General features: G+C 38.9%; 1 protein-coding gene across 1 annotated transcript in view; it reads right to left on the bottom strand.

Annotated features, from left to right (window-relative positions):
- The window catches only part of CEP112 (centrosomal protein 112), a 567,381-nt gene that overhangs the window by 219,818 nt on the left and 319,564 nt on the right, over positions 1-27,999 (bottom strand). The window lies entirely within an intron of this gene.

The raw sequence follows: 27,999 nt of genomic DNA, 5'->3' as shown, positions 1-27,999 counted from the left end.
TCCCTCCCTCCCTCCCTCCCTCCTCTATTTCCTTCATTCCATACTCCCATGTCATTCTTTCCTAGCTCAGAGGCAAATACCACCTGGAACATTTTACCATACATTTGGATCTTTAAACAACATATTGTTTAGTTTTACTTGTTTCTAATATCTATGTAAATGGAATATTACATGTATTTTTCTGAAACTTGCTTTTACAAATACTCAACATCACCATGTTCCTGAAATTCATCCATTGTTCCCTATTGGATTTTTGCTTTTTATTGATTGATTTCTGCTTTTATTTTTATGTCCTTCTTCCTACTTTCCTAAGGTTTATTTTGTATTCCTTCTTCTAACTTCTTATTTTGGATACTTAACTCATTTATTTTTATCATTTCTTCTTTTCTGATTTATAAATGTAAGACTGCAAATGTCTCTCTGACTATTGATTTAGTTCCATCTCTTTGGTTTAGATATGTGGTATTTTCATTATCGTTTAGTTCAAAATATTTTTTTAACTTCTATTATTATTTTTTTATTTGACTTACGAACCATTTAGAAGTATGCTTCTTAATTCCCAAGCATATGGGACATATTAGTTTTCCAGGGTTGCCATAACAAAGTAGCACAAACTAGATGGCTTAAAAGAACAGAATTTTATTCTTTCCTAGTTCTGGAGGCTGGAAGTCTTAAAATCAAGGTGTTGGCAGAGTTGGTTCCTTCTGGAAACTCTGAAGGAGAAGCTGTTCCATGCCTGTCTCCTAGCTTCTGGTATTTCCTGACAGTCCTCACTGTGCCTTGGTGTGTAAATGCATCATTCCAGTCAGTGCCGTTATCTTCAGATGGATTTGTTCTCTCTGGTGGTGCTCTGTTTTATAAGGACACTGGTCATACTGGATTTAGGGCCCACCTTAATCCAGCATCACCTAATTTTAACTTGATTACATCTGCAAAGATCCTATTTCTGGCCGGGCACAGTGACTCACGTCTGTAATCCCAGCACTTTGGGAGGCCAAGGTGGGTGGATCACAAGGTCAGGAGTTCAAGACCAGCCTGGCCAAGATATGAAACCCTGCCTCTACTGAAAATGCAAAAATTAGCTGGGCGTGGTGGCAGGCACCTGTAATCCCAGCTGCTCGGGAGGCGGAGGCACAGAATTGCTTGAACCTGGGAGGTGGAGGTTGCAGTTAGCTGAAATCGCACCACTGCACTCCAGCCTGGGCGACAGAGCAAGACTCTGCCTCAAAATAAAATAAAATAAAAGTAAAATCCTATTTCCGGTTCTGTGTAGACAGGAAATTTTGAGGGGGATACCATTCAACTTAGGAAATGGACTTCAATGGTTATTGTTTTGTCATTCACTTTTAATTGCATCGTGGCCAAAGAATGTAGTCTATCTCCCATTAATTCTTTGCAAATTTTGAGAATGTTTGATGGCAAGTTAGGTAGCCAGCTTTTTAAAAGCTTCATGTGTGATTACTAAGAAATGTGTATTCTGTATTTTCTAGTTTTCAGTGCTGTATTCTATATATGCCCATCATGTCAAGTTTGTTACATTGTTGAAATCTTCTATCACTTACTTATTGCCACTAACACATTAGTGAGCAATGCAACATTTTGCAAAACACAATGATAAATGTTTCATTTCATGCCTGATGTAGCTTCAACAAGCACTGCATAAACCAACATTTCCTTGACTGGAAACCAGAAAGATAAAAAAGTGACAGGAATCCAAATGTCACATTATGATGCTGGGAATAAGAATACAAAGCTAAATGATGAGAAATTGCTTTGGTCAAAATATCTACAAGAATTATTTCATTTTCAATATAAATATTATATTCATCCTATTTCTAATTTTAACAATTTTGTGATTTCTACATGATAAATAATAATTGCTATAATTTTGAGTGTTTATTTTGCACCAGGCATCTTACACAGATTATTTTAATCTTTGTAACAACCCAGTATGATAGATATTAATATACAAAGTTTTTCCTTATTTTGGATAGTGTTCAGTATACATTATTAGCTCAACTATTAACCCTGTGGCCTCTCTACACTAGACTGGAAAGGACATCTAGAACAAAAACATTTATGTTAGAGGAAAGAAAACCTGAGCCTTCGAGGCTGGAGGTGATAGGATGTTCCGTTTTTGTCCAGCCTCTCTAAGAAAAGCTTACTTGGACTAGTCGCAAAGGAACGTGTAAGAGGACTTCACATAAAAGGCTGATCCTTATAAACCTGAAGTGGAAAAATTAGTATTTTTTCTTCAGGAAATCTCTGAAATATTTTAACACTTATTTGTTTCTCTATTTCATAGATTGATATCTATATATCTACAATCAGCTGTAGATCAATTGTCCATGAAAACAGTCTTTTACCTTTTGTTCTTTGTTTTATAATGATTCCTTTGAACCCAAGAGAAGAGATAGTCAATGCAATCAGATTCTGAAACAGGGGATACATCTTCTAAAAGCAGATGGACTTTAGCAGTGACAACAGTTATGTTTTTGGGAGGCAGAACATTTAAAAAAAAAAAAAAAAAAAGCTCAGGGATATCAACATGGCAGACAAGGATGGGTTGCTGGCTCCCTTCCCCAAAATCAATCCTGGAGAAAGCACAGGAAGCATGAATCTGAGATACTAATGATTATAACAATAATAAACATAACAAAAGCAAATTCTGAGAAGCTCCTGGGTGAAATAACAACAGTCCCAAACTGGAGAATATACCTGTGCAGAAGGGAAGGGGGTGCAGCCTGGGGAAGAAAGTAATAGAAAACTGCTGTAAGAAGGTGGGTTGCAAGAATGCTTTACTTTCTGCTCTTGTCTCTCTCTTTTGTTACCAGGTAAAATCATATCTGTTCCATTACCATGCTGGGAGCAAGAACTCAACGTGATGTTGACATCAGTCAGTCAATACCAAGGAAAGTAAAGCCTTCCTTGGGTAAGGAATTGAAGAAAACAGGCGCAGACTTCTGTGAACTTCCTGGGAATTCCCCCTTCCATGCCCAGGACTAATGACTTAGTCATTAGACACTTATTTCTAGGAGCTTAGGTGAATTCCCGAGCAGCAGGTTTTCCTGATGAAGTAACTGTGAAAGGGAGTGGTACAGCAATGAAGGGCTCTGTCTTGGGGTTCATAATCTCCTCCTTCCATAAGCTCATCCAACAGTTCAGGGACTAAGGGTGGGCCTTCTGCTCTTTCCCAGTCAGGATATCTGATAGTCCCAGGGGAAAATGGGCTCCCTGGCCAAAGTAAATAAACCTGAGGAGCAAAACTACTACCAAAAAGAGACACCTAAATACCATATATTATCTGAAGCAGTATAATTGGAACAGATGAAACAAGAATTTTTTAAGTGCATAATAGGCCGGGTGTATTGGCTTATGCCTGTAATGGCAGCACTTTGAGAGGCCAAGGCAGGTGGATTGCTTGAGCCTAGGACTTCAAAACCAGCCTTGGCAATATAGTGAAGCTCCTTCTCTACAGATAATACAAAAATTAGTTAGGTGTGGTGGGGTGTGCCTGTAGTCCCAGCTACTCAGGAGGCTGAGGAGAGAGGATCACTTGAGCCCAGGAGGGTGCAGTGAACCACTCCAGCCTGGGTGACAGAAGGAGATCCTCCCTCCAAAAAACGTCCATAATAAACACACAAATAGTAACATAAATACTTAATATGCTGAAAAGTGTAATGGAAGAAGTTACAGACATGAAGCTGCAATTAATAAGTCATAAAAGAAGGAAAAAGTGAAAATGATAGGAAAAAGAGCAAGTTAGTTAGAGCCAAAGAATAGAATTGTGCATTGGAAGGATGGTAAGACTGAAGAACTCCCTTGGAGGCAGCAGAGAAAGATAATAATACAGAAAACGTAAAAGAAAAGCTAGTATTTGTGGAGGACAGAGGAAGCGACAACATCTAAATAATGGAGTCTGAGAAAAATAGATATGGTAAGATTTTATCCAAGTTCAGGCTGATTTGAAAGTCTGCTTTTTATCATATACTGTATCATCTCAAAGTATTAAGAATTTCTCATAAAGAGTACATATTTATTGTACTTTATTAATTTGTTATTATGCATTTCTATCCCCCAATTTTCACTATGGTTAGTACAAAGTTAACATCCAAAAGCCATAAGGCCATAATGTCTGTTTTGAAAATTAAAACTACAGACATTTTATAGATTTGGGAGCACAAGTGCAGTTTTGTTACTTGGATATATTGCATAGTGGGGAAAATCTGGGCTTTTGGCATAACCACCAACCAAATATTATACATTGTGCCCATTAGGACAATTTTTTAAAATGAGGAAAAATGTTAGTTTTCCAAAAGCACTGAGACCATCCCAAATTGAATTTCAATCTCTGTCAATGTACATAAAAGTGTTTTATGTACCCATTTTTAATTTAATTCCCATTTATTAGCATATTTGTCACATTTAGTGGCTCCCTGGTATTTCATCCTTCCAGTCCAGGCATATCACAGAGATATTGTGGGTTTGGTTCCTGACCACCTCAATAAAGCAAATATTGCAGTGAAGTGAATATTGCAATGAAGCAAATATCTCAATGAAGCAAATATCTCAATAAAGTGAGTCACATAAATTGGTTGGTTTCCCAGTGCATATAAAAGTTATAGACTATTCAGGAGTGTCCAAGGGAGAGAACACAGTCATGGGTTCTTAGTTTCTGTTTCTGGTTGGGCCAGTAAAGCCCCTTCCTCATCCCTCTTTTCTGCTTATCACTAGAGACAGAAACTTAAAAACCATGGCTTCTGGCTGCTAAAAGCCTAAAGCAAAACAAAACAGAACAGCAACAACAAAACAAGGTGGGCTGGATAAGCTTGCAGTTTATTCAGTGAGCATTATGTCTAAAAAACAATATGCATTCCTTCATTTAAAATACTTTATTGCTAAGAAGTGTTAACAGTCATCGAAGTCATTCTTAAGTCCTAATCTTTTTGCTGGTGGAGAGTCTTGTCTTGATATTGATGGCTCGCTAACGGACCATGGTGGTGGTTGTTGGAGGCTAGGCGACTGTGCCAATTTCTTAAAATAAGACAAAAATGAAGTTTGCCATGTTGATTGATTTTCATTCACAAAAGATTTCTCTGTAGCATGCAAAGCTGTTTTGTGGCATTTTATCCACAGTAGAACTTTCTTCTAAATGGAAGTAAATCCTCTCAAACCTGCTACTGCTTTATCAACTAAGTTTATCTAATATTCTAAATCTTGTATTGTCAGGTCAACAGTGTTCCCAGCATCTTCACCAGGTAGAGATTCCATCTCAATACTTTCATGGATCACCCATAAGAAACAGCTCCTCATCCATTCAAGATTGATCTTGAGACTGCAGCAGATGACTTGAAATTACAGCAATTCAGTCACATTTTCAGGCACCATTTCTAGTTATAGATCACTTGCTATTTCCATCACACCTGCGGTGACTTCCACTGAAGTCTTGAACCCCTCAAAGTCATCCATGAGGGTTGGAATCAACTTCTTCCAAATCCTGTTAATACTGATATTTTGACCCCCTCCCATGAATCACGGATGTTCTTAATGGCATCTGGAATGGTGAGTCTTTTCCGGAAAGTTTTCAATTTACTTTGCCCAGATCCATCAGAGAAATTACTATCTATAGCAGTTATAACCTTATGAAATATATTTCTTACATAACAAGACTTCAAAGTTAAAATGACTCCTTGATCCACGGACAACAGAATGGATGTTGCGTTAGCAGGCATGAAAATGACATTCATTTCCTTGTACGTCTCCATCAGAGCTCTTGGGTGACCAGGTGCATTGTCAATGCACAGTAATTACTGGAAGGAATCTTTTTTTCTAAGCGGTAGGTCTTAAGAGTAGGCTTACAATATTCAGTAAACTGGTCTCTAAACAGATGTGCTGTCATCTAGGCTCTTATTTCATTTAGAAAGCACTGGCATATTAGATTTAGCATCATTCTTAAAGGCCCTAGGATTTTCAAAATGATAAATGAGTACTGGCTTCAACTTAAAGTCACCAGCTGCATTAGCTCCTAACAAGACAGACAGCCTGTCCTTTGAAGTTTTGAAGCCAGGCACTGACTTCTCCTCTGTAGCTATGAAAGTCCTAGATGGCATCTTCTTCTAAAAGAAGGCTCTTTGGCTACACTGAAAATCTGTTGTTTAATATAGCTACTTCCATCAATGATCTCAGCTAGATCTTCTGAATAGTTAGATGCAACTTCTACATTAGCACTTACTGCTTCACCTTGCACTTCTATGCTATGGAAATGACTTCTTTCCTTAAACCTCATAAACCAACTTCTGCTAGCTCCAGACTTTTCTTCCACAGCCTCCTCACCTCACTCAGCCTTCAAAGAATTGAAGAGAACTAAGGTCTTTCTTTGAATGAGGCTTTGGCTTAAGGGAATATTGTGGCTGGCTTGATCTTCTATTTAGATGTCGAAAACTTGCTCTGTGTCAGCAATAATGCTGTTTTTTTTTTTTTTTTTTTTTCTTATCATTCACCTGTGTTCACTAGAGTAGCAGTTTTAGTTATTTAATTTCATTCAAGAACTTTTCCTTTGGGTTTGCATTCACAACTTGGCTAATCATTTGGCCAAGACAACTTTCAACCTGTCTTGCTTTCACATGCCTTCCTTTCTAAGTGCCAATCATTTCTAGCTTTTGATTTTAAGTGAGAGATGTGTTTGACTCTTACTTTTCATTGAATATTGAGAGGCAGAGTCAGTGTAGGGTCAATTGGCTTAATTCAATATTATTGTGTGCAGAAAAATGGGGGCCCAAAAGAGGAGTTAAGTCAAAGTACAGGAATCCTTTGTAATGTTTTTTCCTAGTTGCTTTACAGAAACACTGAATCCCCATTTCAGTTGAACACAGTGTATGTTTTGGTAACTGAGAGGAAGAACTTTTTTAATTGCAGCCTAATAGCCAGTATGCAATGACTTTAGTTCATAGATGTTCAAATAGAAATATTATACTGAAAAACATTGGCTGCTCGAGTTGGGTTTCACACCTGTAATCCCAGCACTTTTGAGACTGAGAGGTGGATCACGAGAGGTCAGAGGACTGGACCATCCTGGCCAACATGGTGAAAACTCGTCTCTACTAAAAATACAAAAAAAATTTAGCTGGCATGTGGTGGCAACCTGTAATCCCAGCTACTCAGGAGCTGAGGTAGGAGAATCATTTGAACCTGGAGTCGGAGTTGCAGTGAGCTAGATCATTGCCACTGCACTCCAGCCTGGCGACAGAGTGAGATCTGTCTCAAGGAAAACGAAAACAAACAAATAAAAACATTAATGATTTATGAAAAAAGAAAATTAAATGAAAGAACTTAATGCATAAGATCTATTATGCAGAAAAAAATATGAAACTGTGAAGTAAAGAGATATAGTTTGAATGTTTGTCCCTGAAAATCTCCAGTTAAACGTGATCTAAAATGTTTTGAAGGTGGGGCCTGGTGAGGTGTTTGGGCCATGGGGGGTGGATCCCTTCACAACGACTTGTTGCCATCCTCGGGTAATGAGGAAGAGTTCTCTGTTCATGCAAGAGTCCAGTTTGTTTAAAGGAGTCTGGCATCTTCTCCTCATGTTCTTTTGTTTCCTCTCTCGTCAAGACGTGCCTGCTCTTCCTTCACTTTCTGCATGAGTGAGCTCCTGAGGCCCTCAACAGAAGCAGAGGCTGATGCCATGCTTATACAGTCTGCAGCACCATGAGCAAATGCGCGTGCGAGCGAGTGAGCGTGATAGTGAGAAGCGTGCGTGATGGAAGCGCGAGAAGAGCGTGAGATAAGCGACATAATACTGAGAAAGAACAGAAGTGGAAGAGTGTGCAGAAGTTGAGCGCGTGATTTCGAAGAGCTTAGCAGATGAAAGAGGCCGCGCGCCGCGGCGCGCGTGCGTGATGTGATCAAGGACGAGTGAAGCGAAGCGTGTATTGGTCAAGAAAAAAGAAGAGAAAAGAAAACAGAAAAAAAAGACAAAAAAAACAGATAGATTAATGAAACAGAATAGAGGGCCCAGTAATAGACCCACAAAAATAGAATCAACAGATCTTTGACAATGAAGCAAAGGCAATTAAATAGAAAAGAATTTTCAACAAATGCTGCTGTAACAATTTAAATATCCAAATGCAAAAAAAAAAAAAATCTAGACATAAAGTTTATATCTCACACATTTCACAAAAACTCAAAATGTATCATAAACCAAAATGTAAAACACAAAACGTTAAAACTTATAGAAGAAAACAAAGGAAAAAATCTAGTGGACCTTGGATATGACAATGTGTTTTTAGATACAACACTAACATAATCCATGAAGGAAAAATATTGTTAAGTTGGACAGTATTAAAATTTTGAAAACTTCTGCTCTGTGAAAGACACAGTTAAAAGAATGAAAAGATAAGCCACAGACTGGGAAAAAATATTTGCAAAGCATATATGTTGATAAAGAACTTGTATCAAAAATATACAACAAACTTAATTCGAACTACGGGGAAAACAGACAAATCCATTCTCGTAGGAGATTTCATCATTCATGAAAAATGTATTAACTATTTATGGAATAAATAGATTATTAAATGAAAGAACTTAATATATAAAATCCATATGTGGAAAGTTATGAAACTGTGAAGCAAGTTTATATTTATATGTATATATAAATACAAGTGTCAACACACTGCAAGAAATTGGTGGTATCAGAGACATTTTTGACAACACTGCAATTAAGTGAGAAACCAATGACAAAATAACACAAATAAAAGCAAAAATAATTCCCCATATACTTTGTGGATATAACAAGTTATTTTAAAGAGATGACAACTTAGATACAAATAAAAGAAAAACAAAGACAAAAAGAAACAAAAAATTCTACACTTTAACTCCACCCAACCCCAACACACATACACAACAAACATTTTGGTTGTTCTCAATTTATATAGTTTAAAATCACCTATGTCTTAACAGGTTGTTGTAGCTATTGTTGTGATCGATTTGTCTTTGGGGTTTTCTACTAGAGTTATGAGTGAATTGCATACCACACATACAGTGAGAGTATTAATCGTTTGTCCATATACTTAATTAAAGTATGTTAAACCAGGGGTTTCATGCCTTTAAAAGTTTTCTTTTGCACATTATTTTTTTTCCTTCAGTTTGAAGAAACACCCTTTAGCATTTCTTGCAAGATGGGTCTGGTGGTGGTGAATTCTCTCAGCTTTTGTCTGTGAACAACTTTAACTCTTCCTCACATTTGGATGACATGACAATTTTCCTGGATACAATATTCTTAGGTGACAGTTTTTTGTTTTTTCCTGAGCACTTTGAAACTATCATTCCACTCCCTCCTGGCCTGTATGGTTTCCATTGAGAAGCCTGTTGCCAAATGAATTGGAGCTCCTTTATGTTATTTGCTTTTTGAGATGAAGTCTCACTCTGTCACCCAGGCTGGAGTGCAATGGCACAATTTTGGCTCACTGCAACCTCCACCACTAGGGTGCAAGCAATCCTCCCACCTCAGCCTCCCAAGTAGCTGAAACTACAGGCTCAGGCCACTGTGCCTGGCTAATTTTTGTATTTTTATAGAGATGGGGTTTCACCATGTTGCCCAGGCTGGTCTCAAACTCCTGGACTCAAGTGATCTGCCTGTTTTGGTCTCTCAAAGTGCTGGGATTACAGACATGAGCCACCGTGCCCAGCCTGTTATTTACTTCTTATTTCTCACTGCTTTTAGGATCTTCTCTTTGCCTTGACCTTTGAGAGTTTGATTAAATGCCTTGGAGTAGTCTCATTTGGGTTGCATCTGCTTGGTGTTCTAAGATCTTCATGTTCATGGATATTTATATCTTTCTCAGGAAAGTTTTCTGTTATTATTTCTTTGAATAATCTTTCTACCCCTTGTTCTTGGTCAGCTCCCTCTTCAATGCCAGTAACAATACTTAGATTTGGTCTTTTGAGGTAACTTTCTGTACCTTCATTCCTTTTCATTTTTTCTTTTTTCTCCTCTGACTGTGTATTTTCAAATAGCCAGGCTTCAAGCTTACTGATTATTTTCTCTGCTTATTCTATTGAGAGCCTGTATAGAATTTTTCAGTTCAGCAAATGTATTTCTCAGTTCCAAGATTTCTGTTTGATTTTTCAAATTATTTCCTTTGTCAAATTTCTCTGATAAGTTTCTGAATTGTTTTCCTGTGTTATCTTGCAGGTCACTGAGTTTCATTAAAACTGCTATTTTAAAAAAACTTTTAAGTTCAGGGGTACATGTGCACATTTATTATAGAAGTAAACTTGTGTCATGGGGATTTGTTGTACAGATTATTCTGTCACCCTGGTATTAAGCCTAGTGCTACCCAGTAGTTATTTTTCCTGATTCTCTCCCTCCTCCCTCCTTCTACCTTCCGACAGGCCCCAGCGTCTGTTGTTCCCCTCTGAGTGTCCATGCAAAACTGCTACTTTGAATTGCCGGATAGAGAGCTCACAAACTGCCCTTTTGTTCAAGTCAGTCACTGGATTTTTGCTTTGTCCTTTTGGTACCGTTTGCTATTGTTTCTTGTGGGTATATGTCTATATCTTTGCATTGAAAGATTATTTATACAGTTTTCTCTGTCCAGATCATTTGGGTTTTGATTGAATACACTTGCTTAGTGAATCTTCATTGCTAGGTTTCTCTTCTTTAGCTCTAGATGACACCTTAAACCCAGGTTCGCCTTGACTCTAGTAAATAGTGGAAACACTGCCTTTCCCAAATAGCGGAAGTCCCAGAGTGATTATCCCAGCAGTGTGGGAAGGCTGGCTAAAGGTTTCTGCCCAGGTTCTGTCCGGGGCACCTGGAAAACATACGTCCTACAGACACTCATATCTGGTGTCCTTTGGCCGAAGGTGGGTAGTCCCACCTTCCCTATTTATCTTTGCCTGTCCTCAGGAGGAGTTCTCCCTTCAGTCATAAAGCTATCCATGGGTTAAGGAAAGGACTGATCTCCTGCCAGGGAACCCAAGAAAGTGGGGAAATTGGCTGACCACCTCAATTTCTCTTTTTCCAGTATAGAAACTGTGAGTTGAGGGGAGATTTTTCATGCAGTTGGTGCCTGGCAGAACAGGGAGAAGGGTACTGCAGATGTGAAAGTCCAATGATCCTACTGTCCGCTCAGTATTTTTCCACTTCTCTATGGCCCCAGGAACTCTCCCATACTCATGCTTGAGCTCTGGGTTGCTGCTGGTGAAGATCTGTATATTTGTTTTTGTTTTTTTGTGTGTGTGGGGAAAGACAAGTCAGCTTGGTTCTACAAAATGGTCATATTTGTAACTGCAAACAATCCCCATATACTTTGAAATTACAAAACACACATTTATTTATTTATTTATTTATTTATTTATTTATTTATTTAGAGACAGCAGCTAGTCAGTGGGAAACTCTCCCTATATAATTTGAAATTTAAAAAAAAAACACTATTTTTCTATCAGTCATCTATCTATCTATCTATCTATCTATCTATCTATCTATCTATCTGGATATTTAGAAACAGGGTCTTACTCTGCCACCCAGGCTAGAGTGCAGTGGCACACTCATAGTTCACTGTATCCTTGAGCTCCTGGGCTCAAGTGATTCTCCTGCCTCCCTCCTAAAGCAGCTGGGACTACAGGCATGCACGACTATGTCCAGCTAATTTAAATAATTTTTTTTTATTTTCTGTAGTGATAGGGTCTTGTTATGTGGTGCAGGCTGGTCTCAAACTCCTGGGCTCAAGTGATCCTTCTGCCTTGGTTGCCCAAAGTGGTGGGATTACAGGTACGAGCCACTGCACCCGGCCACGCATACCCAGGCTGGAGTGCAATGGCGTGATCTCGGCTCACTGCAACCTCTGCCTCCTGGGTTCAAACGATTCTCCTGCCTCATCCTCCCGAGTAGCTGGGATGACAGCCACCCTACACAGCTAATTTTTGTATTTTCAGTAGAGACAGGGTCTCACGATGTTGCCAGGCTGGTCTTGAACTCCTGACCTCGTGATCCGCCCACCTCGGCCTCCCAAAGTGCTAGGACTACAGGCATAAGCCACCGCACCCGGCCAGTGTTTCTTCTTTTAATGCATTAATGGAGCAAATTATATTATAGGTTATTTTCAAACGTTACATCAACCTTAGGTTACATTCAATTTTTTCCGTAAGATAATATTACTGGATTCAGTCTGCTAATAATTTGCTAATGATTTTTGAGAGATTGACCTGAGGTGTTTTTTTCTGGACTCTCCTTGGCATATTTTTTAATTGATGTTATGCTAGTCTCATAAATTGAGTTGCTGAATGATGCTACCTTTTTTATCCTCTGAAAGAATCAGTATAAGATGAGCTATTTGTTTCCTAAATATTTATTGGAACTGGCCAGTAGGGCCATCTGGGCTTGGTATTTTATATCTGGAAAAAATTTTGACTACTATTTTAATTTTTCTGATGGTTATAGGATGATTCACATTTTCCAGTCTTTTACAGAGTCAGTTTTGGTAAATTTTATAGTTTAGGAATTTTCCTCTTCATCTAAATTTGATATTTGTTGGCATTTATAAATTTTTATGTCCTTGCATTCTCTACAACTTGGTGATTACATACTTTATTTTTGCACATTATTGGACTTGCTAATAATTTGTATGTGTGTGTTCATGAGTGAGTTGGCCTGGAATCTTTTATTTCTTTTCCTGTATCAGTCATCTGTTGGTATCAATATTATAATCTCTTAAATTGGTTTGAGAGTATTTTTCTCTTTCTCTCTTCTCTGGAAAAGTTTGTAAAAGACTAGAGTGACCTGTCCCATTGGAGATTTTTACAGCGCTCACCTGTAAAATTACATGAACTCAGTGTTTTCTTTGTTGAAAGATTTTAACTGTTTTAAAATTTGCTTAATTAGATTAGATTATTTAGCTTTCTGTTTCATCTTGTGACATTTTATGTATTCCTGGAAATCTGTCCATTTCATCTAGGTTCTCCAATTATTGGCATGATGCTTTTTTAATATCTTATTTTTTAATCTCTGATGATCTGCAATATAGCCTTTTTAGAATTTAATGTTATTAATATATCTTTTATTGATAACATTACCATAGCTTTATTTTTATTCCCAATATTGTTTATTTGCACTTTGTTCTTTGATCAGTCCTACCAGAAATTGCTTCATTTTTCTAACTTCTTAAGCTGGTTGCCTACCTCATTAACAATTAACCATTTAAAAATAAATGGCAGGTTAAGTGTACCCATTTCTCTCATTTTAGCTTCATCCTTCAAGATTTGAGAAACTGATTTTCATTATCAATTATTTCTAACTATTTTAATTTAAATGTTATGAATTTATTTTTGATTAGGAAATAGGTTGACATTGATAAGAATTTATAAGCCACAAAAGTAGATACGGTAAACTATCTTCCACTCACCCCTGACTGTCATCAATAACTACCTCATCCTCACCCAAAATAGTACCAATGTAAAAAGTGCCAAACGTATCTTGGGTCTCCTTCCAGAGATCAATTCAAAGTGCTTTTAATTTTACCTTAATTTTATCTTATGGAAAAAAATTGAATGTAACCTAAGGTTGATGTAACATTTGAAAATAACCTATAATATAATTTACTCCATTAACGCATTAAAAGAAAAAACACTGGCCAGGTGTTGTGGCTTATGCCTGTAGTCCTAGCACTTTGGGAGGCCGAGGTGGGCAGATCACGAGGTCAGGAGCTGAAGACTAGCCTGGCAACATGGTGAAACCCCGTCTCTACTAAAAATACAAAAATTAGCTGGATGGGGTGGCGGGTGCCTGTAATCCCAGCTACTCGGGAGGCTGAGGCAGGAGAATCACTTGAACCCAGGAGGCGGAGGTTGCAGTGAGCTGAGATCATGTCATTGCACTCCAGCCTGGGTGACAGGGTGATACTCCGTCTCAAAAGAAAAGAGAAAAGATTATGATTATCTGAATACATAGAAAAACATGTGATAAAATTTAACAACAAAAATTCTTAGCAAAATAGAAATAGAAAAGATCATTTAACCAGATAAAAGGTATTTGCCAAAAGAGTCATCAAATTTCATTCATTCTTTATTGTGAAGTTTTAAAATATCCCTTTTAAACTAGGAAGAAGAAAACAATGTCTACTATCATTACTCGTATTCACAAGAGTATGACAAGAACATAAAAACAAAACTGGGCCAGGCACGGTGGCTCACACCTGTAATTCCAGCACTTTAGGAGGCCAAGGTAGGTAGGTGGATCATGAGGTCAGGAGTTTGAGACCAGCCTGGCCAATAGTGAAATCCCATCTCTATTAAAAACACACACACACACACACACACACACACACACACACACACACAATTAGCTGGGCATGGTGGTAGGTGCCTGTAATCCCAGCTACTTGGGAGGCTGAGGCAGGAGAATCACTTTAACTTGGGAGACAGAGGTTGCAGTGAGTTAAGATTGCACCATGGCACTCCAGCCCAGGAGACAGTGCGCTACTCCATCTCAAAAAAAAAAAAAAAAAAAACCTGTCTTTAATAATAGATGTCATGATGGTATACGTAAAAAATGAAAAGGAATGTAGAAATTATTAGAAATAAGAGCTTAGAATGATGTCTGAATAAATGATCAATGTTAAAAAATCAACTGCAATTTTATACATCAGCAAAAAAATTATAAAACATTTACAACTATGACAACAAATAAAGAATCTTATAAATAAGCCTATCAAAAGATGTGCAAAACCTTAGGGAAAAAAATATAAGGCTTTCTGAAAGACATAAAAGGACGATCTAAATAACTAAGAGATATATCAGGGTGATGAAAGTCTCTTCATCAGTTCTCTGCAGATCAATCTAGGGTGTAAGTCCAATTAAAACTTCAAGAAGAGTTTTCAGGAAACCTGACAAGGTGAATTTAAAAGGTACAGGGACAAACACAGTACCATGACACCCCTAAAAAGAAAAAGGTGGTGTGATATTCCCTACAAGAAATGTGGGTCTAACATAATGTTATCATAATCAACACAGTATAGTCTTATCATAGAGAACAGAAAAAAATCGACCAATGAAACAGAATTGAGAGCCTAGAAACAGGCTCACTATTGGACAGAGCTGGTATTACAGTGTTGTGGGGATGGGACAAGCCAATGTATTCTAAAAATTATGCTGACACAAGAAGTTATTCATATGGGGAAAAATAAAAGCAGGCCCCTATCTTACACAATAGACAAAATAAGTTATTTCCATTTTTAGGTCTATATCCAAGAGAAATATAACCCATGTTAACTCAAAAACTTGTAACATGAATGTTCATAGCAGCAATACTCATAACAGCCCCAAAGGAGAAACAACCACAATGTCCATCAACTGATGAAAGGACCAATGAAATACAGCATATCCACACGGTGTAATATTATTCAGCAATAAAGAGAAATGCAGAACTAACACATGCTACAGTATGAATGAACCTTGAAAACATGCTGAGTGAAGGAAACCAGTCACAACATACTGTGTGATTCCAATATTTTACATGAAATATCTGAAACAGGCACATCTATAGAGATAGATTAGATTAGCAGATTGCCTAGGTCTGGGAGTATTGAGTGAAAATGAAGAGTGACCACTAATGGGTCTGAGTTTTTGGACAGAGGTGATACAGTTAATGGTGATGATGGTTTCGCAATCCTGAAGATACTGAAAACCACTGAATTGTACAGTGTCAACAGGTGAATTATATGGTATGGCAATTATATCTCAATAAAACTTTTTTAAAAAATCAGTTCTTAGTGGATGAGAGACCAAATGTGAGACAAAACTTTTAAAAATATGGGAGATGGCTTTATGACTTCAAAGTAAGGAAAGGCATGACTTAAAGAGCACTAACTTGAAAAGATTGATGAATTAGATTGCAATGCAATTAAGAACCTTTGTTCATCAAAAGACACAAGAAAGAGAACAGAAAACTAAATCACAAACTGGAAGGGAACATCTGCAACATACGTAACTTACAAAAGAATATTTTCCAGAATGTCTAAAGTATATCAACAAGTACAAGATAAATAACCCAACAGAAAATAAGTAAAACAATACACGACCAGGCGCATCATAAAAGGCAACATTTTAATAGGTAAACATGAAAAGGTGCCCAACTTCATTAGTCATCACAAATGCAAATTAAGGCTATTTTGATATCATTTTACAATCACCATATTTGCAAAAATTAAGAAGTCTGACAATACCAAATGTTGGCAAGAATGTGTATCAATGGGTATTCTTACACATTACTGATTTGGTTGTAATATGATAAAACCTTACTGTAAGTTAAATTGGCACTACCTCGGAATGTTGGACATGTTCATAAGCTATATCCTAGCAACCTGTCGAGAATCTCTTACACATGAACACCAGGCACGTGCCCAAGAATGCAGGCAGCAGCATTTGAAGAACTACATAACTCAACTGGTCCCTCATGGTTGTCATGATTTATCTTGATACAGTGGGGTATTATATACAGCAAAATGAATTAACCAGAGCTGTGCACAACACAATGGGTGAATCTTAAATGTAAGTTACTGAACGAAAAATGCAAATCAGATTATCTACAACATGCAACCATTTTTACAAAGTTCAAAACAAATAAAAATAAACAATATTTTGTTCAGAGAATATATATATATGTACGATAAAGCCATAAAACATTATTAGGTAACTATTGACACACAATTATGAATAATGGTTACCTCTGGGGCAGGGTGGTCAGGAATATGGGAAAGGAAAGAGCACACAGGTACAGGCAGCAGTTTTAATAATGTTCCAATTCTTGGCCGGGTGTTGTGGCCCACACCTGTAATCCCAGCACTTTGGGAGGCCAAGGTGGGCAGATCACGAGGTTAGGAGATCGAGACCATCCTGGCTAACGCAGTGAAACCCTGTCTCCACTAAAAATACAAAAAATTAGCCAGGCGAGGTGGCAGGCGCCTGTAGTCCCAGCTACTCGGGAGGCTGAGGCAGGAGAATGGTGTGAACCTGGGAGGCAGAGCTTGCAGTGAGCCAAGATTGTGCCACTGACTCCAGCTTGGGTGACACAGCAAGACTCCGCCTCAAAAATAAATAAATAAATAAATAAATAAATAAATAAATAATAATAATGTTAATGTTCCAATTGTCAACTTGAGTGGTCAGTTCATGGTGTTCATTTTGTTGTATGTATTAGTATTTAAATATTAATTATGACACACATTCTTTGTACGTATCAGATACTAGATAAAAATTTTAAAAAGATGATGCAGAGGTTTTAAGCCCAGTTGACAAGAAGAATGCTTCTAAAAGATAATTTCTTAAATTTTGGGACAATAATTATTTTTAATACACTGTAAGAGTGCTACTATTTATTATGGAAATGCACATATCCCAACAATTTTTTTTGTGAATATTTCATAGGAGACACTTAATTCTAATTATGTTTTTGAATACTACATGGCTTCATTATTCCTTACTTTTATTTAGTATTTAATAAAGTTAATTTAAAAATAATATATTCTCTTCAGAATAACACACTAGTAGTTCTAGTATACATTTTAATTATGTATTATTAATATTAAGGCCACCAAATTTATTATTTTAAATCATATGAAATGTATCAATATTATTCTTCCATTTTCATTATTCTGGACACAATAAATACACATACTTGGATTTAAGCTTATAAATTCAAAAAATACACTATTTTAATTTATGGTCTTTTCGTCTCCTAATATTATTTTGTAAATGTCATATGCAAAAGAATTTTCTTTCATTTTACAAACAAATCCCATAAGACCTTAAGCATAAAAGAATTTAACCTTATAAGAAAACATGGCTTTCGCCTTCCAAAGATAAAAGTTACTACTAGAAATAATGACAGATGGTTAATTTGTTTCTAACAAATTAAACACAATAATTAAATACTAATCAGCTCTGTTTTGAAGCAGGAGAATGGTGTGTCATGAGGACGACGGGTTCAGGCCATAGGCATGATTAAAAAGAAACAAAATGGTAGAAGATGGGCTCTCAGGAGGTTTGAATTCAGCACAGTCTGAGGCAGAGGTGTTCCTAGAAAGGTGAGTGTCTCCACAGCCAGGCGCAGTGGCTCACGCCTGTAATCCCAGCACTTTGGGAGGCCGAGGCAAGCAGATTATGAGGTGAAGAGATCGAGACCATCCTGGCCAACATGGTGAAATCCTGTCTCTACTAAAAATTAGCTAGACAGGGTGGCACACACCTATAGTCCCAACTACTAAGGAGGCTGAGGCAGGAGAATCGCTTGAACCTGGGAGGCGGGGGTTGCAGTGAGCCAACACTCCAGCCTGGGCGACAGAGTGAGACTCTGTCTCAAAAAAAAGAAAAAAGAAAAAAGAAAAGTAAAAGAAAGGTGAGTGCCGCCTGGGAACTCTGGCTTTGACACAGGTTTCAGATCTTTCAGATTTTTGATCCTTGGGCACTTTGCCACTCCATGTGTCCACCTAACTATCCATTACCTCTTCGAGTCATATTTTAAGATGCTGGTCGTCTATGTGAATGTGCCTGAGTGTCCCATTCAGAAGAGCTGTAGCCTTATTTATACCCAAGATGTATCAAGGAAGCAGAATTCTCAGGATGTGGATTAGATTTCAAGAGAAGCAGTCCAAGCTCCTGACTTCCTCGTCACTGGAAATTTCTTTCCACAGTGAAAGGGCAAGGACCCTAATAACTGGGGCCCTGACGCCATATTCCCCTCTTCCTCGACATTCTTCAGCTGGTCACAAACACAGTTAGCGATACAGTATGGAAGTGACTAACCTTTGGTCAGGCATGATCAGAACTGCTTCATTCAGGCTTCTGAGAGTACAATGTTACAGAATTCAAACGTACCTGTGCTTCTTATGTAAATTATGGGTGAGCGTAGACTAGAAAGGCTGAGGTGTGCCTGCTCATGGCTGTTGGCTAAAGGAAAGAGCAGTGCACCACCGTGGGCATTTATTATTACAAGGACGTAAATGCCACAGGACTGAAAACCTCCCAGATGAGTAAAGATGTAAAGTGACCATCTAATTTCTCCACTGGTCACGTCATGTAGAAAAGGTTAGAGTGCTACTATAGCCACTACAGCCACTCCTGCAGTGAGTGTGTGTGTGTGTGTGTGTGTGTGTGTGTACGTATGTATGTACCTTTTATTCACTTGGTCCTTTCATTTTACTTTATACAGGAAAGACTTTTGCTTTGTTTCGTGGGGTTTTTTTTTTTGACAGGGTCTCACTCTGTCACCCAGGTTGGAGTGCAGTGTCATGATCTCAGCTCACTGCACTGCAGCCTCCCTTTCCCAGGCTCAAGCGATCCTCCCACCTCAGCCTCCCCAGTAGCTGGGACCACAGGTGCATGCCACCACGACTGTCTGATTTTTGTATTATTTGTAGAGACAGGGTTTTGCCATGTTGCCCCGGATGGTCTGGAACTCCTCAGCTCAAGTGATCTGCCCGTCTTGGCCTCCCACAGTGCTGCAATCCCTCCCAAAGGGATTACAGGTGTGAGCCACTGCACCCAGCCAGGAAGGACTTTTGCAGTTGGTGTGTATGGCTTGTATGTAAGTGAGATAACCAGCTTATGGTAAGTATCACACAGTGAGAACTAAGCGTACTATATTGAGGAGGACAAGTTGCTGCATATACACCTATAATACTGATGGCAGCAACGGGCCGTCCAGATCCCCAAGGCAACCTACTGCACTACCCACACCCTTGCACAGCTGGGCAGGACCCACTCCCAGGCCTGGAGCCTCTGCTGCGGCCTCAACCTCCCTCCCCACTGGTCTCGGGAGCCCACCAGCACGTGTCTGAAGGTGCAGCTGGGGACTCGTGAAGCTGTTCCCAAGAGCATCAGGTTCGTTTGGGCAGGGTTGGCGGGGGTTGCCAGGCCACCTGCCCCTCACCTGCCACCGCTGCAGGGAAAATGCAGAGAGAAGGTGGGCAGTGTGCAGAACCCACCCCTGGGAGCCCCCCAGAGCCTGCCACTCTGGGAGCTGTTGTGATGCAGCCCAGCCGAGTCACCTGACAGTGGGGGAGCAGCACGATTGGGCACAGAGGGGCAGACAGAGAGGTGCCCTGAGGCAGAGCTGGGCCCAGGCGGTGCTGCACTCTACAGAGCGGTGGGAGCCAGGAGCAGGCAGGAGCCCTACCCTCCTGGGCACAGCTGCAGTCACTCAAGTCGCAGCTGTGGACCTGGACCTCCCTGTGCTCTTGGGGTCTAGAAGCAGGCAGGAGCCCTGCCTTCCTGGGTGCAGCTGCAGCCACCCAGCTGCAGCCATGTACCTAGGAATCTCTGCACTCTCAGGGGCCTGGGAAGGTCCCCCATTTCCCCAACAGGGTCAGAGATGTCTGCTCCCACTGCCTGGCCTCTCCCTGCTCCCGGCACCCACTCCAATCCTGGAGCAAGGTTGGGGCCAAGCCCAGGTGCTGTTGCAGCCTGGTCGGTTGTGCTCACCGCGGAGGCATTGCGGACACACCAGCCCCCTGCCACCTCAGTCCCCTCCGAACTTTGGGCACCAACAGGCATAGGAGGGAGGCCGAGGTGGGGCTGAGGGCAGCTTGGTGCTGGCATGCAGGCACCCCTTGGCACAAAGAGACTGGGCACCATGAATGGCAGCAGGAGGCAGACAGGCTTCTGGGCGGAAGGAGGTGGGTCCTTCGTGAAGCCCCACCTTCAAGCCGGGGAGGGCCTGAAGCCTGGGAGCCCAGCTGCTGGTCCCCACAGATAGCAGTGGAAACCTGTGGTGCTTTTTCCTGGCCTGCCATGGCCATCCATGGACCAGTTGCAAGCACTTCCTCCCCTCTGAGGCCCATATAAAGGCCCCGAACTCAGCCAGATCAGAAGAGACAAAGGATGACCAGCTGCCAAGAGGAGCTACCCACCTCAGGGTCCCCTCTCTGCTGAGAGCTGAATGCTCATTGGGACAATCTGCCTGCAGAGAGGAGCTACCCTCTCTGCTAAGAGCTGAACACCTGTCTAGACATCCTGGCTACGGAGAGGAGCTACCCAGTCTGGGTCTCCTCTGAACTGTTCTATTGCTCAAAAATGCTCCTTTTCATCTTGCTCACCCTCCACTTGTCTGCATACCTCATTCTTCCTGGACACAGGACAAGAACTTGGGACCTGCCAAATGGTGGGGCTAAAAGAGGTGTAATACAACCCATGCCCCTTGCTCATCACATTGCAGGTGACAAGAAGGAGAGAGGAGAGAAGAGAGAAGGACAGAGGAGAGAAGAGAGAAGCAGAGAAGAGCTGCAGTCCTTCAGGGAGCCCAGACTCAGGAGCTCCCCAAGCCAGGGCTATAACACCCTCTTTAAAGCTCTGCGGTTCCTGATGTCCCCAAGTTTCTGGGCGCCACACCACATTTCCCTGTGTCAGCCACGGCAGCTGCTCATCATATGCCCAGTCCAGCTGCAACCTTGCAGGGAGCTAGCATGCCTGGAGTTGCCCGCCCCACCGCTGCCGGCGTGCCGGCCTGTGCACAGCAGCTGGACCCCATGCTCGCTCACATACTACTCACCACTTTGGTGGGATGTCCAGGCAGGTAGTGCAAGCTGACATAGCCTGCCAGGCCAAGTGGGCAAAACAAGCCCAGAGTACCAGAGCAAAACCCAAGCAAAGATGCCACTGGCCACAGAGGTTTCCAGCTGGCAAAGCAATACCCCAAGGATCCTATAACAATACTCTGACTTCGAAGATTTTTAAAATACTCCAGGACCATACAGTGATTCAAGGTCATTATTACAAAGACCAATTATCAATGTAAAGTCACATACATGTATAAAGTTTAAGAGACTGGGGTTAATCTACAGAAGCCAGATGAATATCCTGTAAGTAATTTTGAAAAAAAAAATTCTTGTTATTAGCTATTTACTTTTATGGAGCCTATACTCTTAAATTCTCCTTACCTCTTTTTCTTTGGATTCTAAATAATAAGGAGCTTATTATTTCATAACTTAGCTTTATTGCTATGTATTTCCCATTTTAATATGTTTGTATACAAATCACCCCAAATTTGTTCTTAGTTATACGTCCTTAAAATTTCACTGAGAACTTTGTCAAGTGGAAATACTGGGAGATAACTTTTAGTGACTGCAGCTCCCATCTTATGAAGTAAAGGGGGAATGAAGTCACCCATGAATATTTTTTCAAATAATGTTGAAGGGGAAAAAATCCCGCTGACTAGGTTTGAAAATACATATTTCTGTTGGTTATAGTATATAATCAAAGTATGTATTTATTATGAGTTTATATTATTATATGTATTAATAAATTTTTTAAATTAAAATACAAAGAATAGATATTCTTTCTGTTATATTTGGTTCATGTTCCTTATGTCAAAGTTATTAATGAGGCAAAACGTCAGACTTTTATTCATCTAAAACTTTTACTCCACCAAAATAAAACATCTCATTTTATTTTTTAATAAAAGAAACACATTGGTGGCTAGATGCAGTGGCTCACACCTATAATCCCAGCACTTCCCAGAGGGCGAGTAAGACGGATCACTTGAGGTCAGGAGTTCAAGACCAACCTGGCCAATAAGGTGAAACCCCGTCTCTACTAAAAATACAAAAATTAGCTGGGCATGGTGCCAGGCACCTGTAATTCCAGCTACTCGAGAGGCTGAGGCAGGAGAACTGCTTGAGCCCAGGAGGTAAAGGTTGCAGTGAGCCAATATCGTGCCACTGCACTCCAGCCTGGGCAACAAAGTGGGACTCTGTCTCAAAATTTTAAAAAAATAATTGAATGAAATATGCATTTTGAGATTTATCAAATATATAGAATTGATGTTTTGAAATTGAATATTCAGATTTCAAAGGACAGCATACATATCATGAAAACAATAATAGAATATATTAGGAAAATACTGTTGTATCAATAAAAAAGAATATATTGGATAGGTTTAACCTGTCAATTTATTTCATGGAGATTAAATTTATATAATGCATACAACTATATATATGTTCATTAGCATTTAAAAACTGAAATTCATCTAAACAGTTAAAATAAAAAGCATATTTTACTATACAGTTGTACAATATGCCTTTTAATATTTTTTGGAAATGATTGATTTCAAATTAAGTCACAAGTTATACAGTTATTTTGTAGGTGAGGCAACGTTTTGCTGTAAGTTTCTGAAATAAAGTTTTATTTTTTATAGTATTTTATAGGGCCCAAACTTGAACACGTGTTCTCATAAGTTATTGCATACACAGGTAGCTGGTAACAGCAGAAAAGAGACACATTAAGGGATGCAGGTAAAGTCACATAAAAGTCTGGGCAAGAAACCAGCTCTTCAGATGCCTAGGCCAGCACATTTTCCATTTTCAACTTGCTGCATTCTAACCTGCAAACAGAACTTTCTTCACTAATATTGCCTGTGCTTTATCAACTGGAAAATATTTTTAAGATCCCTTAAATGACCAAGAGCTATTTAGAAATACAGCCAACGGATTATCTTTAAAGTGATTCAGAAATGGTTCTGAGAGCCAATAAGGCATATTTGGTATTATTTGAAGTACATGTGTGTTTTTTGACTCTTGTTCTACCATTATTATTAGAACTAGTAATTGGAAATGAAATCATTAGCCCATCTTGCGGTTCAGTGAAAATATTTCCTCTGCAACTTGTAAAGATGAAGAAGAGGCTTAAATTCACCCAAACTCCAAAGAATAGGTTAGCTGTGGCAGGAATTCTATACAGAAGTGTGGCACCACTGTTCACAATGACACTAGTAAATTACAAGATGAAAGAGAGGACATAACTTAACATATAGGAAATGCAAGAAAAACTTTAATTTGGTTGAAAATTTCAGAACAATTAATATCCAGGTTTGGAGCACACTACAAAGTTCTAATGTCAAGAAAAAAAAATTCTCTTGCCTGCAAAAGAGGAGAGTACTCTAGGTAGAGAATAAAAAAGAAGGAACGAAAGAAAGTGAAAATACAAAAGAAAAAGCAATCAGTGTATATGCTTATCTGAAGGGGGAGAAAACTTCAAAAGGAGAATTAAAACATGTTATGAGTCACATGAACTGGAAAACATTAATGGCTACATTTGTTTTTTTGTGAGGAATGATACTGCTGAAGATTCATAACTGATGTTGAAATTTCTAGTTTTATTTTAAAAGAACTACCCCAATCATCTAATTAAAATAGATCTTAAAGAAAGTGAGTTAAAAACTCCATAACAATTTGCTCCTAGGTTAAAACTAAAAAAGAAAAAAGAAAGTTCATAGCACATTGGCCTATTCTGGAAAATTGCAAATGAAATATCTACTACACGTAAAATAACTACATAGAAGCATTTATTCTATAAATTAAATGACTTAAAAGGTAATAGAAGCTCCCCTTGAAGGGGAACATCACACACTGGGGCCTATCATGGGGAGGGGGGAGGAGGGAGGGATTGCATTGGGGAGTTATACATGATATAAATGATGAATTGATGGGTGCTGATGAGTTGATGGGTGCAGCACACCAACATGGCATAAGCATACATATGTAACAAACCTGCACGTTATGCACATGTACCCTAGAACTTAAAGTATAACTAAAAATAAATAAATAAATAAATAAATAAATAAAAGGTAATAGAAGCACAATATATATTTTTTTCTAGACTCAAATAGAATTACAAAAGTAGAAACATTTCACTTGAGACTGAATTACACTGAAACAAAACTACCTCCAAATTGCACTTTTAATAACCTTATTCTGAAAAATGCAGAAAATCAGTATTAAAAAGCCAATACAGGTGCATTATCCATAACTCACTCTGGCGCAACATCAGGGCTCACAAACAGAAGGACTATGTGTCAGGAAGATGTTATTTGCAGCATCTAGAAACACTTAAAAAGTTATTTTCTTGGCAGAGTTTCCAGGAGTGACAGGTAACCTGTTTGGCCTTCGAAGAAGAATAAAATTCAAGCTGAATTCTTCTTCACTAGAAAACTACTTTTGTAAAGAATGTCATTCAAGTAATTGGAGAGGTTTTCAACACCCTCTCCACTTGCTGTACTTCCCCTTTCCAGGAAGCAGAGTTTTGACCTAGGTTTTTTGCCAGTTCTGTATTAGCTGCTCGACCCAAACACACTACACACTAAGGTTGCAACCACCCACCCACATTATACGAGTGTCATCCAGAACACACTAATTACTGTGCTAACAATGGTAGGACATTACCAAAGTAAAGTATTCTAAAGTTTTGGTTGCTTAAATATAAGAAAATCTAGAACACTGGGACACAAAGAGTTGAATTTTTAACAATGAGCCAATGAAAGGAAGGAGAGTGCTGTCCCCTGTGAAGTGGATTCCAGTGGCTGCCTCGGTCAGAATCATCATGGTGAGCCCTCCCTTATCATGACTTCTAACGGCATTTCCCTCCCATTATGTGCTCATTTTGGTGCACTGTGTTCACTCTGTGCAACTACCACTTTAAACACATGCAGGCCAGGCGCGGTGGCTCACGCCTGTAATACCAGCACTTTGGGAGGCCGACGCAGTGGATCACAAGGTCAGGAGATTGAGAACATCCTGGCTAACACAGTGAAACCCCATCTCTACTAAAAATACAAAAAATTAGCCAGGCATGGTGGCGGGTGCCTGTAGTCCCAGCTACTCGGGAGGCTGAGGCAGGAGAGTGGCGTGAACCCGGGAGGCGGTGAGCCGAGATGGTGCCACTGCACTCCAGTCTGGGTGACGGAGCAAGACTCCGTCTCAAAAAATAAATAAATAAATAAATAAAATACAAGCAGAGAAAGGAAATCACTCTAATGCCATGAAGGCGCTAGTGTTGAGTATCTCCAGGACAGCAACACAGTATCCTCGCTAGACAATTTGACCTCAAAGGACAACTTTGCTGACCAGGTGGGCCTCCCAAGATATCGTCAGTGTCAGATGACCTTGCATTATGTTTATAGTGTCAGAAGAGAGTGGAGTTACCTTGCTCTTAATCCCTGCACTTGTCAAAGCTTGGACGACTTCTACATCAACAACGCAACACCATGGGACTATGCAACGGTGAATTTACTATCATAATTTGTACTTTTGTACGTGACCTTCTTATTTGTTGCTTTTTTTTCTCTATTCATAAAAATGAATTCACCTAATATAAAAAGAAATCGTGTGGCCAAAGCCAAAGCAAATAACTAGAAAAAATGCACTAACTAAATTCATGGTAATATTATTTGCCTCTGGTTAAAAATATAAAATACATAATTGTTAATTTTAAGTTATTTATCCCTTTTCAACATTTAAAATTACCTTTTAATTCTATTAACATTTTGTGTTTCTTTTAGCTGAGGCTTCTATAAGATTTAACATAAAAAGGCTATTCTTAAACAAATTCAAGTAGTATATATTCAAAAGGTATAAACAGCTCTATAATGAAAACTGGCCTATAGACATTAGAATCATAATACATGATTATTACATATTCACATGAGAACAATAATATAATATAAAAATAAAGGTTTTAAGTTAATTTATAGAGGGCTTTAGACTACCATTTTAAGAATCCATCTTACTAAATATAATGTTAAATTCTTGTCAACATTACATTCTTGCATCTGGTAAAACTAGACAGTAATTGAAATTTAAGAAAACTTATTCAACTTAGATATTCAACCATTTAGCTACAGACACAATGATCCTAATTGTAACAGTGTTTAAAATAAACCAAGCAACAAAAACTACCTAGATCAAAACCATGGATATCAATAGATTTTCAAAACCCACAGAGAAATGCAGTAAGCAAATTTAGAGATGAACAACTGAAAACATAAATGCGATTTCATTAGCTTAACATTTTAAAATAGCTATGTGAGTTAACTTTTTCACTGAATACTAGTAAACATCAAATGTATTTTGAGATTGACATTTTTGATAACAAAATCTTCTACCCAATTTAGATCACAGCTCTTCTAAAAACATTCTGCAGTTAGAAAGCTTTGTCCATGTAACTTCTACTAATCCGTATTCAATGGGTTTCCAATCCCTGTTAAAATGATTGGTTAGCCTACTAGTTGCATGTTGTACTTACCTAGAGTACAGAACAAGGTCACCTGATAGTAGATGAGGTACATAATTTATGAGATTGTTTTCCTTTTTGCTGACCTAAAAGGTCCAGAAACTCCTTTCATCCTCTCTATCCCATGCAACCTCAGGCACCAGCTTGCACTCTCCCTCCCACTCACTGGATCATTCCCTGGGAAGGAAGGACACACACTCGAGCCAAAATGAATCTGGCCTCCAAGATGGGCTCGCAGCTAGCTCACCTGCCAGACTAAACCTCTTTGTTACCCTCAATCTCTGATCTGGATTTCTGACCTTACGCTTGCTCCTAAATTGAGGTTACCACCTGTTTCTCAAATTGTTTTGTGATTAGATTCCTGACTTTCGGTAATTATGTTCTTTTATCTCTTGCTTTAACTACCTGGACTCTTGAAGTTTATTCTTTGACCTCTTGATCTGACTTCATTAACCTCAAACTGACTTATTTGAGTTTTTTACCCATCATCTGACTCTCCTAATAATTTAATGGTCCCTACTAATGCTTAGCTTAGCTATCCAGCTTCTATTCTCCTCCCTTTGCCACCCCCTGCAGTACTGAGATTACTAGATTTATTCTGGTAAAGAAATATCCATTTATCCCCCAGCACACCTAAGTCAGTTCTAGCAGGAAAATAACTACCTGCAAAATGTTGAAACAGAAATGCGTGTTGCCATGGATACAGACTATATTTATGACCTAACCTTTATCCCATGCAGTTCCAAAGCAAAGAACTAGCCAATAAGGAGGCAGGAACTTAACTAAGAATGTAATCCAAGAAATCAGAAACTATATATTACTTTTATTAGAAGAAAATTATATAAAGGGTTGTTTGGTTTTTGTTCTCTGTCCAGTAAAAGATGCCTTGAATATGGGTATATAGCATATACCAATTTCATGTCATAAGGAAAGAATTTTTCCCAG

The sequence above is a fragment of the Rhinopithecus bieti genome, unplaced genomic scaffold (genome assembly GCF_001698545.2).
Source record: "Rhinopithecus bieti isolate Rb0 unplaced genomic scaffold, ASM169854v2 scaffold_39870, whole genome shotgun sequence".
Taxonomy (NCBI): domain Eukaryota; kingdom Metazoa; phylum Chordata; class Mammalia; order Primates; family Cercopithecidae; genus Rhinopithecus; species Rhinopithecus bieti.
This window is presented reverse-complemented; position numbering and strand designations above follow the sequence as displayed.